Here is a 19529-nt window from a genome sequence, read left to right on the forward strand (position 1 = left end):
CCAGGGGTGTCTGGGTGGGTCAGTCAGTTAAGCAACCAAACCCTTGATTTCGGCTTAGGTCATGATCTCACATTTCATGAGATGGAGCTCCATGTCAGATCCCTGAGCTGACAGCACGGAGCCTGCTCGGGATTCTCTCTCTTCCTATCTATTTGTCTCTCTTCCACTTGCACTCTCTCTCTTTCTCTCTCTCAAAATAAAAAAAAACTTTAAAATAGAAATAAAAATAGAAATACTGTATGACCCAGCAATTCCACTGTTGGGTATTTACCAAAGAAAATGAAAACACTAATTTGAAGAGATATATGTGCCGTGTGTTTATTGCATATTTACAAAAGCTCAGATATGGAAGCAACCCAAGTATCCATCAATAGACAAATGGATAAAGAAACTTTGAGGGGTGTGTGTGCGCATAAATATTACCTGGTCATAAAAATGAATGAGATCTTGCCATTCGCAACAACATGGATGCACATAGAAAGTATTATGCTAAATGAAATAAGTCAGACAGAGAAAGACAAACATCGCAAGATTTCACTTACATGAGGAATCTAAGAAAACAAATGAACAAGCGAACAAAAAGGAGAAACAGACCCATAAATACAGAGAACAAATGGATGGTTGCCAGAGAGGAGTGGGGTGGGGGGGATGGGCAAAACAGGTGAAGGGGAGGGGAGAAACAGGCTTTGAGTATGGGATAAACAAGTCACGAGGATATGCGGTCCAGCACAAGGAATATAGCTGAGAGTCCTGTCGTAAGTGTTGTGTGGTGACAGACGGCAGCCACACTTGTGGTGAATACAACATAACGTACAAGGTTCTTGAATCACTATGTTGTACACCTGAAACTAACATCGCAATGTGTGTCAACTTTACCCAAATAAAAATAAATAAATGAATAAAAATTAAATAATTAAAAAAAACAATATATATGCAATCCTAGAAATGCCAAAAACTGTTGAATAAAATATTCAGTGATGCTGAGAAATAGCTGACTTTTCAGTAAGCTTATTGGTAAGTCAGTTATGTAAATTGAAATTGCTGTTTTATTTACAACAAATGGCTGGTGGTCTAACCTACAGCCTAAACTAAACTGCGCTGATGTAGACAGAAATCTTACCACAGGTTAGCAGACTAGAAGGCTAGGAAAATTATTCATAGTAATGGAGATAACTTTTCATCCTCAAATTAAAAACAATGTTACAAAGCTCCTAACATAATCACTTTAATTAAGTGTAATTTATTTGATCCTTATACGGATCTTCCAGTATTACTGCTTACATATAACCAATTATAAATACCCAGAGACTCTGCAGTTCTCATTACAGGCAAATAAAATGCTTTCATAAATAATGCATCGTCCCACAATCTGGGCCCATTCTATTTTTGTTACGGTGCTTTCCTATGGTTTGGACTAAATACGCAGTAAGTATTTTTCCTTACCTCTAACCCTATGACCAGACTGAATTGCTGTGGCTTGAACTATTGAAAAATAGAAATCAAATTCAAATAGAAGTGGACCATGAAAGACAACCAATTGAGGCCATCAAATGACATGCTGCTTCAAAAAAAAAAAGCAAGCAGGTCCAGTTTGAAGCTTCTGACAGCATGACCAGAAACAAAATTCAAGGAAATATTTGTAACAGTAATGGAAGGGATGAGAAATCTGTGTTATTATTTTCTGATTTGGAGACACTGGTTGTCTCTAAGAAAATAAGGCCGTTACATTTGGTTTGTTCCACACAAAGTAATCCTGAATGTTTTCTAAAGAGTCATCACAACAGTGAAAGTGGTTGTGTGCTCATCTGCCATTGTGGGAAAGCGGCTTAGTGTGTTGTAAAATATAAGGAATATATATATATAACTTTACTGAGTTAATAATTTGCTCTATAACAATAGGTTCCTTTGGGCCTCAGGCATCTTCTGGAACAAGAATAACTCAATATTGTTCAATGCTATTCAATAGTATGGCAAGATCTCTAACCAGGTTCTAGGGAGTTTATCATTTTTGTTTCAGACACAACAATCCTGTGCAGGAGAATGGTGAGCACCAAATGCCAGACAAATGGTTAAAAGGGAGCTTTTATGTAAGATAAAACTTCTTAAAAGACTATATAGACTGGAAATCATTGTTCAGATACCCGCATACTTTATCTGTAACTTTTATGTGCTAGATGTGCCCTATCTGAATGATCCATCACCTTGTGGATAACAAGGATATCATCTGAAGAAAAATTTTTCCGTGATTTAAAAAAAAAAAGCCAAGAAACAAAAAAGTCTTTCACAACAGTTCAAGAATCCTGAGGCCAAATTTATTCATCCGTTTGGCTTTCAGCAGGCAACTGCTTTGTCCCCAGCAGAATTATCCAAGCTTACTTAAGAATGCAGAAGAGCTCAGAGAGCTGAAAATTCTATTCCCATTGCCATGGTGAAAACCACAGCCTATGAAGATAGCGGCCCCCGGCACAAGTGGGGTGGTCCCGGACATCCCTTTGGGACACCACCACTGAACCTAGAAACAAATACTCCAATTTAGAAAGAAGCCCTCTGTCTAGAATCTAGAAAACGTCACTTCAAATATCATTTGGGGGAGACAGATCCTTTTTCCCCATCCCATCTTTTAGTGCTAAAAAACTAACAAAAGACCATCATGAAATGAAAGGAATTCTTCCCACATTTGAAAAAAATGTATGAATAACATTTGCCACAGATAGTTCCTGCGTCCCAGGGACGTGCACCTCCTCGTAGCACAACCTATAAACACAAGTATTTGGTATAAAACCCCCCAGAAGACACCCCTGCAGAGATGATCAATCAGCGCCCAGTGGCTTTGGGATGTTTTCCAAAAGCAAAGTCCCTGAAGAATGTTAACATTTCATTACTTCTCTCTTTTCTGAGGATTATTGAATCAGGAAGTCATTGTCCCCTATTAATCTTTGAAGAGAGAAAAAATAATGGCAGGAATCTACAACTTCCACATAGTACAGCACAGCTGCTTGGCTCCCAGTCAACATTCCATATTTCAAATAACTATTACATGTTAAACCATAGAATTATAAGGAAGTGGTTTATTATAGGGAAGCCTTCCCAGGGAGGCATCTCTGTTAGAGGGATATTTGACTAAAAGGCTAAATTTACTTTTCATAACGGCATGTTCACTATCATAAGTGCATTTCTGCATGGGCTAAGTAGGTAACTCTGACTTATCTGTTTACTCTCTAACCTATAGGTGATTAGTTGCTGTTACTAGGAATACGCACTTCAACTGGAGTTAGCTAGTGTTTCATCAAAAGGCCACATCTCAGGGTGGCTGCTTTAGTCATTTTTATCACCACACTAACCTTAGCAGTTTTTATAATTGGCAAAATGGATGTGAAGAGGTAAGGGTTTGGGTTAATAAAGTTACTGGTGCTTAAGATATGTGGACTGGGTAGAATACAGAGACATTCTGTACTCTGGTGTGTTCATACCAGAAGAGTCTAGTGAGCTGTATATACTCTCTGAAATGGCTTGTGAGACTAGACTCCAGAATAGTACTGTATCCAGGCACGGGGCTGGACCTTGGCTGCCAGATTCCATCACTCAGGTTAACCGAAGTCCTGCCCCCAGAATAGTGTTGTGTTGATCTCAAAGGGACTCTTTCATGCCAGCTGTAGTTGAAACACCTAACAGGGCAGAGAACTGGGGTTTTACTGTCATTGTTAGGACCTGATTATTAATAAATATATGTGGGGCAAAAAGTGGTCTAAGTATGCTTCTGTATTTGTACGGGGGTTATCAGAGAGGAAAGCTATAACCTTCACTTACCTCTAAATACTTGCACACACTGCTAACTCTTCCCAAAATTCACTTTCTTCTTCTGGGGCACACACTTGAACTACATTTACCAGCCTCTCCTCAATTGCATGAGAGGTCTTTAAGTGCAGCCAAAGTTTAGCCAAAGGAATGCAGGAGTAAAGGATGTGTGCCATTTTGTTTCATGGCTTTAAGAAGTAGATGCAGAACTTCTCTCTTCTGTCAGTTGGATATAGGCAAAGTTGAGCCTCAGGGAATGGTACCTCTGTAGAAGGAGCCTGGGTCCTTGAGTCATCATGTGTAAGCCAAACAGTAATATTTACTTGGACTGTGCTGTGGGCTACAAATAAACTTTTATTGCTTTTCAACAATTATTCATTCTGGGGTCTATTTATTACCATAGTCTAGTCTTCCTAACTGAACCAGGAGACCACCAACACTCACGAAAAAGAACCTCATAAGCGTGTACGACCAAACTGATTTAGAATGTTTTGAATACATTTAACTACAAGAGATCAACACACTGTATTTGAAGAATATCTGAGAAAAAAGGCTGTAGCTGAAGATTAGCAGACAAAACTACTACTTTTTTTAAAGTTTATTTATTTGGGGAGAGAGAGCACAAGCAGGGAAGGGGCAGAGAGAGAGAGGGAGAGAGAGAGAACTCCAAGCAGGTTCCATGTTGTCAACACAGAGTCCAATGTGAAGCTCGATCCAACCAATTGTGAGACTATGACCTGAGCCAAAATCAAGAGTTGGACAGTAAACCAACTGAGCCCCCCAGGCCAGCCTGTTTAATCTCTTTTTTTAAGTTTATTTATTTATTTATTTATTTATTTATTTATTTTGAGAGAGAGAGAGAGAGAGAGAGAGAGAGAGAGAATCCCAAGCAGGCTTCACCCTGTCAGCACAGAGCCCCCTGACTTGTGACTCAGTCTCACCAACTGTGAGATCATGACCTGGGCTGAAATCAAGAATCAGACATTTAACTGACTGAGCTAATTCATTTAATCTTCATAACAGCCCTAAGAAACAGGTGCCATGATTGTTCCCATTTTATAAAGAAGGAAACTAAAGTACAGAGAGGCTATATAGCCCAGTTATATAATTTTATAAGGGGCAGAGTGGGGACTTGAACCTGTGCAGTCTAGCATCAGTGTACACACTCCTTCTTCTTCTTCTTCTTCTTTTTTTTTTTTTTTTTTTAAGATTTCTTTATTTTTGAGAGAGAGAGAGAACACAAGCAGGGAAGGGGCAGGGAACCAAAAATCTGAAGCCGGCTTTGCACTGACAGCAGTGAGCCCCATGTCAGGTTCGAACTCACAAATCATTAAGGTCATGACCTCAGCTGAAGTCTGAAGCTCAACCGACTGAGGTGCCTACCCCTGTCCATGTTTTTAACCTCACTGCTATATTGCTCATCTCCAGATCATCACAGAAGATTCAAAGATGAATGAAAGCCTTGACCCTGTCTGAAGGAGTTTATAAAGTTAAGTATAATACAAGGTAGTATACATATCCCCAAGGGAAATATAAAATATTGTGGCATTTCAAAGAAGGGAGAGATAATGTCTAATTAAAGAAAGTCAGAATATTTCATAAAGGCAAATAGCTTTTGTTATTTGTTTTAATTAGTCAACATACTTTTACTGAACACCATTTTATGCCACCTCTTCAAAGAATTTAGCATGCACTCAGAAAACTATACTACCGCTTAAAGTCAAGGAATAAGATTTGAATATTCCCTGAATATGTTTCCATTTAACCTGCAACCCCTGAGCTACTTTTTAAAAAAGTAAGTATGTCTTAAATGAATTGTTCTACCGGGCTACTCTATTTAATAAGTGAATGGGTGTTCGTATTCGCACAAGTGCATTGAAATCTAACATGCATATTGGAAAGTGCCCATAATAAGTGCACAGCTCGAAGAATTTCCATACGATGAATACACCAGTAACCTTTACTTGGATCAAAAAACAACGTGACCAGCACCCCACGAACTTTCCTTCTGCTCCTTTTGAATCAGCACCTATCCCACATCCAAACGTTATCCTAACTTCTAACAAACCAGATTGGTTTTGCCGATCTTTGTACTTCTATAAATGGAATCATAAATTACGTACTCTTTTGTTACAATCTCTTTCTCTACTTTATGTTTGTGAAATGCTTATGTGATCCATACTGCTAAGCGTCATTATAATTGGTGTATTGCCATTATGCATTGCTGCATACCATCCCGTCGTGTGAATATACCACATTATCTGCTCTATTCAATGGTTACAAAAAAATGCTTCTGTAAACACTCCTATATATGCCTTTTCATTCACATATCTGTATATTGCTGTTCTGAATATACTTAGGACTGGAATTGCGAGAGCAGAGTATATGGGCATTCCAAAAGACATTTCCTACCTGGAAATCAAGTCTAATAAATGATATTATGTGTTAGTAACAGCACACATCAAATCAGAAAGAATTAATGAAATAAGCATTGCTTGTGAGAAGTGTCACCATTCATACATAACTTTGTAGAGTCCGATTTTAGCCACAGTTCAAGGGTAGCCCATCAAGGGGACTGGCTCTTGTTCCCATCTTCCAAGAACTTACTTTGAAGATCTCACTTTTACGTACTTTTAGGTAAAACTTACTTTTAGGGCAGGTGCTTTAGAACATCTGAAAACATTCCCAGGGGCCGTTTTGGCTGGAGCACAGGTAGGAAAAGGAGCCCTGCTCTGGGGACTCTATTTAGGGGCAATTTGTTCACTTTGTTTTTCTCTTTCCTAGTGCAGTCAGGTTAATTTCACATGTAGGGCTTTCAGTGCCAGTTGCCGTGGGCTCATTTTTTTGCCATTTGTGTTAAAACATGCTGTGAAATTTTTTACTTATGAAACTTCGATAGAAGGCATAATAATGCTGGTTATTTGTTTTATCTCTGCCCAGACACCTAAATGGCATAATTCCTTGGCAGTTAAAGATTTTGTCCATGTCTATTGACATTTAGACCTTTGAGAGTGTCAGGTTTGGATAAATTAGACTGAAAAAAACAAAACAAAACCCCAGCCTGTTAACTTATCTCAAAACATAAATATTCTACTAAAACCAGGCCAAATCGATGTCTTTGTGAAGACACTGGGCATGGTATTTTTCTTAAAAACACTTATAATTCAAGGGATTGCTCAGATTTTAAAGTTTGGGCTTCCCCCTCTTTCTAAGCCTTATGTGGCCCATGACCAGGTTATTTGGGGAAGAGCACATTCCTCAGCCCCGAGAACAGGCCAATTTGGCCTGGCTTAACTTGTGTTGTGTTTTTTTGTAATAGCAACCCAAGACGGAAACATCTGGAAAAATACCCTGACTGAGCTGGTGGGATCAAAGACCAAAGTGAAGTGGTCTATTGTTAATTTCCAGGAACTGACACCAAGCGCAGGATGAAATAATTCAGTTGGGCATAAATCCCGCTGGATTTCTGAAAGGCTTGTATATCACTGTATTGCCAGGCCAGATAGTTGAAGAAGAAGTAGTTCAGCAAAATTGAGGAAAAATAAATCTGTGTGTGTGTGTGTGTGTGTGTGTGTGCGCACCTGCGGGTACATGTGCACACATATATGTCAAGCACCCAAATCATAATCAATATGTTCATGGTATATTCCTCTCATGGCAAAGACAACTTAACACAAAGATATGAAAAAAATATAGAAGCCAGCTGAAGAAACACTTAAGTCATTCAGGACTTGAAGTCAGGAATTGAGTTTGCAGAGAAACATCTTGGTCCCTGACTAGACTGAGTTCCAGAGGGTAATGACTGTCTGATGTATCCTTGCTCCCTCCCATTAGTGCCTCACAGTAACCAACAGCCTATTGCGCGACGAATAAATAAGCAAATAACTGGATGAGAGAACAAACGTACCAAACAGACAAATTCGTAGTCTAGATGCTGGGTTTGACTCTCCGCAAGCCTTTCTAAACTGCAGTCAAGTTATCTCCTTGACTTTTGGTAAATACATTAAGAAACGAGGGCAGAAAAGAAAACAATACTTGCCTTGCCTGTGAGGATATTTGATACTTAGGTATCTACAGAATATGGACTAGGAAGACCCTTCAGAGATCACCCCTATTTTCCTGGCCATGGCAGGTGCTGCAGGGGAACCAGCATGGATACAGGTTGAGGACATGTCCAAAAGACTAGATTATGCAGTTTCCCTGCATGGCAGCTGAGGGCAGAGCACTGAGCAAGTACACATGGCAATGGGAATGGTAAATAAAACCCTTAAGGGGTTACGAATATTAAGAAGGTTGGGGCGCCCGGGTGGCTCAGCTGGTGAGGCATCCAACTTTGGCTCAGGTCATGATCTCGCAGTCCACGAGTTCGAGCCCTGCACAGGGCTCTGTGCTGACAGCTCAGAGCCTGGAGCCTGCTTCAGATTCTGTGGCTCCCTCCTCTTAGTCCCTCCCCAACTCACACTCTGTCTCCCTCTCTCTCAAAAAGAAATAAACATTAAAAAAATTTAAAAAAAGAATATTGGGGCACCTGGGGTCCTCAGTCTGTTAAGCTTCTGACTTCAGCTGGGGTCATGATTTTGCAGTTTGTGGGTTCGAGCTCCATGTTGGGCTCTGTGCTGACAGCTCAGAGCCTGGAGCCTGCTTCAGATTCTGTGTGTGTCTCCCTCTCTCTCTGCCCTTCTCCTATTCACGCCCTGTCTCTCTCTCCCACTCAAAAACAAATAAAAACATTAAAAAAATATATAAGTACATAAAAGAGTCTTGAGAAAGTTTAGAGGGAAACATCTACACCATTAGAATCAGGTCATAAGACGGGAGATTCTGTCCTGTAACATAAACCTCAAGAGGGTTGGTATCTTTATCTGGTTTGTTCATTAATGTATCCCGAGGGTCTAGAACAATGGCTGGCCCATTATAGATACTCGGCACTTATTTGCTGAATGAACGAGTATAACTTAAAATGTTAAAATTAAAAAAAAGAGGGGGGTATTAAACGCTGTTATATTGGGTGTATTAATTGGCCGGTTCATTCACTCTCCATTCTCTCAGGTGAAAGCAGAAAGCTACACAGTGATGCGCTCTCTCTACTCCCACTCGTTTTCCATTACAATCTCGTAATATTTGGGCACTAAGGTGCAAAGTTTGGAGCTGGAGAACAGTAGACTTGGATTCATCTACTTAGTGTATGATGCATTATTTAGCTGCCAGAAAGGAGAATCTGCCAGCTTTCTCTCTTTTATAGTTTGTGTGACCATAAATCGAATACAGGCAAGTCGGGAAGTCATTGTGCAGTTTTTTAAACTTTTATAATGCTGGTGTCAGAGGTGGTAGAAATTATTTGTAAATGGCATGCAAATCAAATTTCCCTCCTCGAGTTGTTAAAACCTCAGCTCTGCTGGTCCCAGCAGAACTATTTTAAATCTTCTCGCCTAACTGTCGGCATATAAACATTTGTCACAGGCATTTAAAGGATGAATACATTTTGTACAATCGCGTATGGCTGTTTTTGTAAACGTGAATACATTTTTGTTTCAAAATGTCATTTGCAGATTTCTTCCTTCCTGCCTATACGTTCAGGTTGTTACAAAATTTAAGAGCCCAAATATGAGTGGGGATTCCTCTGGACTCCAGAGAGAAACACAGGTGAACTGGGCCGAGTTGCTTTTATTAAACTTCCTATCAGTGTCTTATCTCTGCCTTGAAATCACCGCGGCTGATTCCTTTCTGTCATTAGACAGAAGGAGACTGGACTTCACCATGAAGACGAAGTACCCCGCCTTTCTCCCAAAGGTGCTACTGGCAGCCACGTGCAGAAGCATCCGTGGGAAGCCCCGGAATCCTCCGACTTGGGTGCCACGGACTAATAAGGCTAATGAGGTCAGAGCAGCTGCATTGCACTCAGGGCTGTGCTAGCAAATCCGCCGGGCGCTTACATTCCTAAAAGCATGTATTGGAAGCCCAAGTGTTTTTTGCTTTTTAAAAAAACAAAAACAAAAACATCCCTTTCTGTTCCTCCTTATCTTTTAACCTGCAGCACGTCTAACTTTCCTTCCCCTCAAAAAGGCAGAGAGGACGGAAGGAGTCAGATCAGTGACAAGTTTCCTTCCGCAAAATGTTTCCCTGTGAGGCATGCTGCAAAAGTTCAGGAGCTGAATGCACCATTCTCCCCAGGGCTCATCTTTATTCCTCTCTCCTCCCCCCTCCCTCCTCCTTTCTTTTTAACCTTTCAGTGCAGAATTAAGTCTTTGTGATATTCAGCACATCAATGAACTCTCGCCCAGCCCGAGAGGAGCTCCGGGCCAGGGGCCACTCTGTGGGCCGCATTCCAATTCAGTGAGGTGGTGACAGGGAGCCCCGGCCCAGCCCTCAAACGGGCCCGGTGTCTGAGTATGATTCATAACACAAACATGTTTAGAAAGCAAAAGAAAGGAAGAAAAAGGCATGGGATTTGGAGTCATCGAGTCAGTATTGTTGGAAGATTTAGAGCATTATGAAGGCAGAGAAAGAGGATTTATTCTTGTGCCCCAGCCCCCAATCCACGGGCAGATCCGCTCCAAAAGAAGGCCAATGGCATTACACAACATCTTCTCAGATAAGCCCAAATTAAAGCAAAACAAAACAAAACCCCCAACTACTCCTCCCACCCCCACTTCCTGCTCCTACCCTGTCATGGTAAGATAAGCAGATGAATGAATGAACCGAGGAACCAATGAATAAGTGAGTGAAATAAACAAGTCATTTTTGACTTTGGCTGGTCTTGTCTGTAATTATTTCTTCTTCCTTATGAATAATGTAGGGGCAAAGGCTGAATTAACTGCTGATTCTTTTTTATGAGATTGGGGGTGGTGGTGAAATGCTGCAGGGACATATAAATATTCAGGGAACTTAAAGAACAAATTAATTTAGGTGTTCTCATTTATCCACATGGAGTATAATCGATTCAAAACTAAATAATTGATTGGCTAGAAATATATTCTGATTCCTAAAATAAAATTGTAAAGAAATGAGGAAAGCTTTTGTTTATTTAGGATTCAACAGAACCAATCCTGGAGTACAAAGAACTGGCCATGTGTTATTTTTGTATTGTACGCCCTTATTTTTAATACATTTATGTACACTGTACATTTTATCCAGGAATCTCCTTATAACACATGTGGCCACATATTAAAAACTGTAGAAGCTAATATTAGTTTGAACGTGTGCAGCCTCTGATGATTATCACACTTCAAATGACAGACGTCTATGTGACCCTCATCATTAATGCTCCAAATAGCAGCTGTATGCATCTTCAGCTTTCCAAATAAAATATTTGATTTCTTCACAGAAATCTCACACTATTGCCTTATCTTTGGGAAATTAAACAGCTTTGCCTTTCTTATTTTATGCTCTTGTAATCATTGGCATTAACATAAAAATATCCACTGTGGCAAACCAACCCCGATGATGAGTTATAGCCTATAGTCTCCTTCATTCTGAGCTGCCTAGAGAGTCAAGGTGGAAAATGGATTCCATGTTTAGTGATATATAAGATGCTATCCAATGACCAGAGCAAAGATTCCACAGATTTACTTTTTCTGAAATGTTTCAACAATATTACACATTCCACTTTTTTAAAGGAATAGGAGGTGAATTAAACTTTTCAATTTGTCAACAGTGAATCAATCTATATTTTTTTATTTTATTTATTTATTTATTTATTTATTTATTTATTTATTTTTTAAATATTTTATTTATTTTTAGGAGAGAGAGAGAGACAGCGTGAGCAGGGGAGGGTCAGAGAGAGGGAGTCACAGACTGAAACAGGCTCCAGGCTCTGAGCTGGCAGTCAGCACAGAGCCCGACGCGGGGCTCGAACCCACAAACCGCGAGATCATGAACTAAGCGAAAGTCGGACGCTTAACCGACTAAGCCACCCAGGCGCCCCTATATTTTATTTTTTAACTTTTTTAATGTTTATTTATTTTTGAGGGGGGGTGGCATAAGGAGGGGCAGAGAGAGTGGGAGACACAGAATTCGAAACAGGCTCCAGGCTCTGAGATGTCAGCACAGAGCCCAAGGTGGGGCTCAAATCCATGAACTGTGAGATCACGACCTGAGCCCAAGCCGGAGGCTTAACTGACTGAGCCACCCATGCACCCATCAGTCTACATTTTAACTGTTAGTGCATTAAGAGGACGGTCTCACACATCAAGGACCCTGCACTCCCTTTGGATTGACCTCAATCTTGCTTGCAGAAGAGAACACACACTCCTAAATGTGAAATACATGATATGATATATAATAATGATTTGTTTCTCTATGCTGGGACTTCTTGCTTCTTGTGAAGTACAAGTACAAGCCCATATCCTCTCAACAGTGAGTTTAAACTGATGCCATTGGTGGGACTGCAGTGGTCTAAGGTCAAAGTCTTTTATATCAGTGAACAAAGAAAGAGAGGAATACTTTGAGGCTGCTTTGGAGAAAGAGATTCAAAACATACTTGGTATTCCCATCCTCTCCTCTGGAAAGAAAACGTGAGATGGAGTATTACAATTCTCATTTAAAGAATTAAAATAAGAATTATTTTACAATAATAAAAAATATATATTATTTTATTCCATCTGAAAGCTTTACAACTAATAAATTCCTGATTCACTGTGTATAAGACAAGAGTTGAGTTAGTCTTCTGAAATTAATTAAAATGTTTTAACTCCTACCAAAGCCCTTAAAGTGTAATTGGGCAAAGTGGTTTAGGTTCATAATTCCTTCCAAATCCTCATTATTACTGAAGTTTTTAATCACTGTGAGTTTTGGGCATACCAGTCTCAACTTTAAAATAACATCATGCATATTCCCCTGCCTGTGAAGAGTTTAGAAACTATTTTTCATGTTTCCTGACGGTATTTTCCCGGGTTCTCTCTTACCAACACAGGTTAGAATGAACTCAAACTTCTTCTAGCGATGCTTACAAAAATCCAAGTACTTTTTATAATTGTTAATAAGATATTGTATTTCTTTTATAGAAGTGAAAATGAAGGAGTGATGATTTTCAATGAAGTGACCAAAGGCACAAAGAGATTTTATGGAAAATACACAGCTCACTAGCCTGTGTGTTCCTGGAAGGTCTAAGTGACTAACTGTGTGTGCACCTGGCCTTTATATTAACAGGCAAGCCTTCTTCAAATTAGGCTCTCCGAAGTCGAAACCCACTGTTCTCTCACAGCTCTCCTCCTAATTGATGTGAACCACACCCTCAGAAATAAGGCTATTTCCCAAAGGCTTTGGAGTATCTGAAGATTATGGTCTGGGCTATTATGCAATTTTCAACATACAGCATATGCCTTTGCCTTTCGAAGTGTAATCTGTACCTCAATGTGAACGTCTTTAGGTAGATTTTCACCTTCTGTGTCTCCTTTCTGTAAGTAGCAATTAATGTTGCTAGAGTGATGGGGTGGGGGTGGGGAATAAAACCATGCGATTTGAAAGAACAGTTCTAAAGGAAGAACAGAGGAGACTGCTGGCAGCCAGAAGGTGGAACCCACCACACCAGTTTTCTAAGCACATCAAAATTACAGGACTTTTTTTATATGTAGTATAATCCAAGATGCCCACCAAGAATTGGCTTGTGAATATCAAGGGAGGTGAGCTCAGTGACACTGGGGTACGGGAGGTAACACCTTCAGACTTCCGGCAAAAAGAAGAAGGTAGACTTTGTCAAAAGTTAGAAAACTTTTAAAAGGCTGTTTGAGAGCCTTGGGAGAAGTGTATTTTTATTCTCATTCTAAGAGATACTTGAGGGAGAAGAGCATGGGGAGAGGTGGGTAAAGAGAACCTTCCAGGTATACTGCTGCAAACAAGAAGCAAGACAAAAACTATTATGAAGGGTACACTCTGTATTTGCCCAGCACTTTCTCAATTGTACCAGTAGCTCGAGGTTATTTGTCCTGGAAAGAACTCTCCTCCCTCCTTCCTACAGCACAGCTCTTGTAAACACTGATATCTTGTCTTGAAATTCTGAGTCTGGTTTACTCTTTTCCCAAACTAGGAAACAGTTTAGTAACAGAATTGAAAAGGAGTTGTGTTTTATCATATTTGCTTTGCCAGGAGGGCCTTCTTATTCTTGCGGTATACCTAACACACCTCTCAGATCACACACAAAAAACAATATCACAACTGTAGGTGCCCACAATATCACAACTTTCCTCTCATATCCCCGACAGACAGGCTGTCAATCACGGAGAAAAGCCAAAAGGTTTAAAGTAAAACTTGAAAAGACACTTCAAAAAGCGATGCATACACTTCATATTTGCTTATTGCTTTAAGATTCCTAATTATAAAAATGCTTGTTTTAAAAAATATATTTTGCCAAATATAATTAATGATTTGAAATTCTTCTTACTAGTGTTACTAAATGTTGAATTCACAAACATTTAAGCTTTTGGTTCATAACACACCAATCACTCATATACGGTGATGAAATAGATTCCAGCTTTATGACTGATCCTACATATTGAAAGAATTTAAAACCCATTCTTAACATCATTTAGATGATTTCATTGGGTGAATGATAGCCCACTGTTCCACTCTTCGTTTCACAAGGTATGAAATCAGCTGTTTCATATCAGTACTATCATCATTTCCAAATGGACATTTATTTGGCAAGATCCCATGCTAATGGACTGACAAATTCAAGGTCCCAACTTCATTCCTGCTGGTAAACAATGGAGAAATTAATGGGGCCATTTTGGAAACTTAACAGCTGTCATCTGTTTCTACTTACCCAAAGCAGTCCAATTAAAGGACCTTGGAGGGAGGAGGGAGGAAGGTTGAAAAGTGGTTTCAGAATGCTGTAATTTGAAGGCTGGCTATATGAACAAAACCTTTTGTATCACATACTTTGAGTTCTGTTCCCATATCTGGTGAAATATACACACCCAAAGCCAACCTGAGGAATCTGACCTCTCACAGAGGACAATCAAGTAGACTGGTTCTCTTAACACTTGACTAGTACAACAATATCATGGATGGAGTAAACATAAAAATTGGTTTGGGTTTGTCTGTTTCCTTCTTTACGTTATGAATCTTCAAGCAATGACCTTGTCTTATGTCCCTTTATGCAGATTTTTTCAGAGATAATCATGGTCAATAATCTGGAAGCAAGTACCAAGAAATGGCAAGTTATGAAATAAGTTATGTTGCTATCACTATATTATGTATTAAGTGGCAGCAGACAACTTGGTGTGTTTTAATGTTAGGTATTAATTAAAAAATGCTTGTGTATTTCAGCTCAAGAAGAAAATACAGTGGGTGACAGCCACAAGTTGCTTTTAAAAATACAGTCTTTTATTTTAAAAGCTTTCATTTTGGCTCCTTTCCCGCAGCAATTTATTTTGGGTCAGTAGCTTCATTTGTGTTGTCTTTTATTGGATCCAAGAACCAATGAGATGCTCCATTGTGTGTAATCCTCAACAGGTCTCTTGAAGTACTTAGATTATATCAAATGTTATACACAAATTTACTAGATTGAAATATCAACAACACTTCAATATGCCAAATGACTTTTGTCACATCTTATTTCAGCATGTACTTCTCAAACACACAATGCAATGAAATCTTCAAAGTTATATGGATTGTAGGTCACAATATTCAGCCTACATGGGATTTCATAAATGCCAATTTCTATGTCTGAGATTTATATCAGCAGAGAACCTTGATTTCTCTTCTCTGATTTCCTTTAATTTATCCCATGTTCTGGTGGTAACCACAGACTCCTCTGTAGTCTCACGGACAAGACGGAATCTCTTAGCATCTAATTCATATCAGAGCATCAGGGCCCAAATTCTGTCTTCTCCTTGTCCACCAACTCCTCTACTTCCTTGGCCATCATTGCTGTGGTAAGACATGCATTTTCCTAATTATTATGGGTGAGCTCTTTAGGTACTAAGAGCACATTAAAATTTGAGAGGAAAACAGTAATTTGAGACAATTTGGTTGACATGCTCCAACCCTCTGAACATAGAAGCTGCAGGGTATACATTTGTCTAAAGAAACTAAGAGGCCTGAGCTCTTTCTCTCAGAGCTATTCCGCCTCGCATTTCTCAGTGACAGTCTCTCTGTGCCTTTCATTTCCCTTCTTGCCTCCTCTCTCAAACTTCAAAATGAAATCGACTCTAATATACGACCGAAGAGTGTACCAGTAAGTGTACAGTTCAGTGACATCAAGTACATTTTTGCTGTTGTGCAATCACCGCCACCGCCATCATCCCCAGAACTGTTATCCTCTCACCCTGCATCCGTGCCTAGTAACAGCCCTCCTCCTCCCAGCCCCTCCCAGCCACTATTCTGCTCTCTATCTCTGTGAATTCGACTATTCTAGATACTCACGTAAGTGAATATAGTGACATTAATTTTAAAAACCGCAAGTAGTGTAATGATTACTTATCTCAAGAAATAAACACATCAAGCTAATTAAGCTGGCTTTTATTTATGTGCATGTAGCCTTCTTTTTTGTTGGCTTGAGTATCCCTGTTTGTTTGTTTTTTTAATTTTTTTTAAACATTTTTATTCATTATTGAGAGACAGAGAGAGACAGAGCATGAGTATGGGAGGGGCAGAGAGAAGGGGAGACACAGAATCTGAAGGAGGCTCCAGGCTCTGAGCTGTCAGCACAGAGCCTGATGTGGGGCTTGAACTCACAAACTGAGAGATCATGACCTGAGCCGAAGCCGGACGCTCAACCGACTGAACCAGCCAAGTGCCCTGGCTTTAGTATCTTTGATTCTGAATTCTGAACAGAAAACAGAAGACCTAACTTTTTTGCTCCAAAATGATCACAAATCCATTTTAGTTCATTATGTGTGCCTTTTCCTTTCAAGATAACTCATTTGTCAGTTGGCCCCTATCGTACACCAGGTAGTACGCCAGGCAGGCCCAGAGGATAAAATGGTGACCAAGACAGACAGCTCATGGGATAGTGGGAGAAACAGCTAACGGAGAATTCAAGCACTCCCATATAGGCTCTTCCTGAAAGGAAGAAGGCAGGGTGTTTCAAGATGCACAGAGGCAGCCTGGGAAAAGAGGGCTTCTGGGGAAGGGTGATGTATAAGCAGAGAGAGACATGAGAGATAAGTAAGAATCAGAGGTGGGAAAGAGTGATGCCAGGCCCAGGGAACAGTATCTGTGAAAAAGACCTGAAGGGATTTCAACAGAGATGAGTCAAGTATGAGACGGGGAATGGAGAGAGACGAGATAGAGCGGTGCCAGCAGGGCACGCGGGCCCTTGTGTGAGCCGCAGTGAGCCGTCTGCATTCTTTTTCCAAAGCAATGGGGGCTGTAGGGCCCCCAGCAGTACTGTGACATGACCACACTGTAGAATGCTCACCCTGGCTAAAATTAGATGAGAAGTAGAAACGAAACCTAATAAAACTAGTTGGGGATTATGAGAGTAATCCAGGGGTGACAGCAGTGTGACCTTCAGCAAAGGCAGCAGCAGAAGGGAAGGAAGAGACATCTCCTTTGCAGAGAGTTTCTGTAAACCATTATTTTTTTCTTTTAAAGAGCTCCATCCAAACCAGTTACATGAGATCATGGCTTTTCCCTCAAGTGGCTCACGTATCAAAATGAAAATATTTACAGAATTATGTGCCATCTGGTAATAAAATGAAAAGATTAAAAAAAATAGCTTGCTCTTAGATTTGAAAATTCAATGAAACCTAGAGAAAAAACAGATTTTCACCTGAGAGTCTCAATCCTCCAATTTAGTGGAATAAAGTTTTAAGAAACTTTAAATAAATGAAAGCTGTGAAGGTGAGAAACACCAAGTAGTTAGAACAGGCTGCCAGATGAAGCTGTCAACAATCATACCATGAGGTCAGTCTCATCGCGCCGATGATATTAATGTGGGCTGTGAGCGAAACGGTAATCTTGTGCGCATGCAAACTGTAAGGACATGTGAGTCAACGAAGTAGCAAAGTGGAACTACAGAAAAATTTGTCACTTGTTCATATGCCAGTTTACATTCCCATAAATAAATAGTTAGATAAAAGTTACGGGGATTTTCACTAAGTTCAAAAAATGCTGTAATTTTTCAAAATGACGACAGTGTCCTGGTATAATTTCAGAGATCTGGAATCCATGTGGCTATTATATCTCATATTCAGCTGTGATACGTTAATATGAGACTTGAGGAGGGGGCACGCTACATTCCTAGAATATTTCCCAGAACTCTTAAAAGTAACGGGCGGCGGGGTGGGGGGGTACTGGGAAGGGACGCCTGGATGTCTCAGTCAGTTGAATGCCTGACTCTTGATTTCGGCTCAGGTCATGATCTCATGGTTCATGAGTTCTAGCTCCACATCAGGCTCTTTGCTGTCAGCACAGAGCCCGCTTCACATCCTCTGTCTCCCTCTCTCTGCCTCTCCCCTGCTTGTGCTCTGTCAGAGTAAAATAAACATTAAAAAATAGCTAATTTTATGTCATATATCTATTTTACCACAGTAAAAAGAAAAAAAAAAGACCATGAAGAGAATATAAAGACAAACCACAGACAGGGAGAAAATATTTGCATATCATATACTGATAAAGGACTTGTGTCCAAATACATAAAGAACTCTCAAAACTCAATAATAAGGAAACCAAAAAAATAGATAAATAAACATGCCATTAACAAAAATGGAAGGAAGATTTGAACAGGCACTTCACCAAACACAATATATGGACAGAAAATAAGCAGATGATAAGATGCTTCACATCATTAGGCCTTAGAGGAATGCAAGTCAAAACCACAATGAGATGCCACCATGCAGCTACTGGAATGGCTAAAATTAAAAAGACCCTAAAAAGTATTAGTGTGGATGTAGAGGCCGGGGAACTCTCTTACACTGCTACTGGAAAAGTAAAACAGTACAGGCGCTCTGGAAAAACAGTTTGGCAGTTACTTTAAAAATTAGACATAACGCCTATCATATGATCCAGCCCTTCTACTCCTAGAGATATTTTCCCAAAAGCAAAGTAAATATACGTCCATACACAGACATGTATACAAATGTCTATAGCAGCTTTTTCCGTAATAGTAAGAAAAAAAAAAAAAGGAACCAACACAAATGTTTTCAATGGGTGAATGGCTAAGCTAATTGTGATACATTCACACAATGGACTATTACTCTACAATAAAGAAGGAATGAAGTGCTGAGATATGCTAAAACATGGATGAATCTCAAAATAATTACACCGAGTGAAAGAAGCCAGGCAAAGAGTGCATTCTCTATGACTCCATTTATATAAAACTCTAGAGAACACAAAATAGCCTGTAGTGACGGAAAGCCCATGAGGGGTCACCTGTGGGAGGGGAAGTGCACAGGAAAACTTGGAGGAGTGATGGATTTGTTCATAGATCTTGACTGTGGCCATGGTTTCATGGGTACGTACAGGCCTAAGTTTATGAGATTGTACAAGTTACATCTGTGCAGTTTATTGTAGGTCACTTGTAAATCTATCTGAAACAAAGAAAGGGTACAAAATAAAATTGTAGTAAAAAAATGTTCAGATGCTTCCCTCTATTCTATTACTTTTTTACTTTTTTAAAAGTTTATTTATTTATTTTGAGAGAGACAGAGACAGAGATGCAGAACAGGCTCCACACTGTCAGTGCAGAGCATGTTAATGTCATTGTTTATGAATATCAATTGTTGCAGCCCAATTTATTGAAAAACCTATATTCTCCCCTGAATGCTTCTGCAGCTTTGTCCATGTATGTG

General features: G+C 39.7%; 1 protein-coding gene across 1 annotated transcript in view; it reads right to left on the reverse strand.

Annotated features, from left to right (window-relative positions):
- The window catches only part of LHFPL6 (LHFPL tetraspan subfamily member 6), a 246405-nt gene that overhangs the window by 62254 nt on the left and 164622 nt on the right, over nucleotides 1-19529 (reverse strand). The gene's annotated exons all lie outside the window — the stretch shown is intronic.

Source organism: Crocuta crocuta, unplaced genomic scaffold, assembly GCF_008692635.1.
Source record: "Crocuta crocuta isolate KB4526 unplaced genomic scaffold, BGI_CrCroc_1.0 scaffold190, whole genome shotgun sequence".
Lineage (NCBI taxonomy): Eukaryota > Metazoa > Chordata > Mammalia > Carnivora > Hyaenidae > Crocuta > Crocuta crocuta.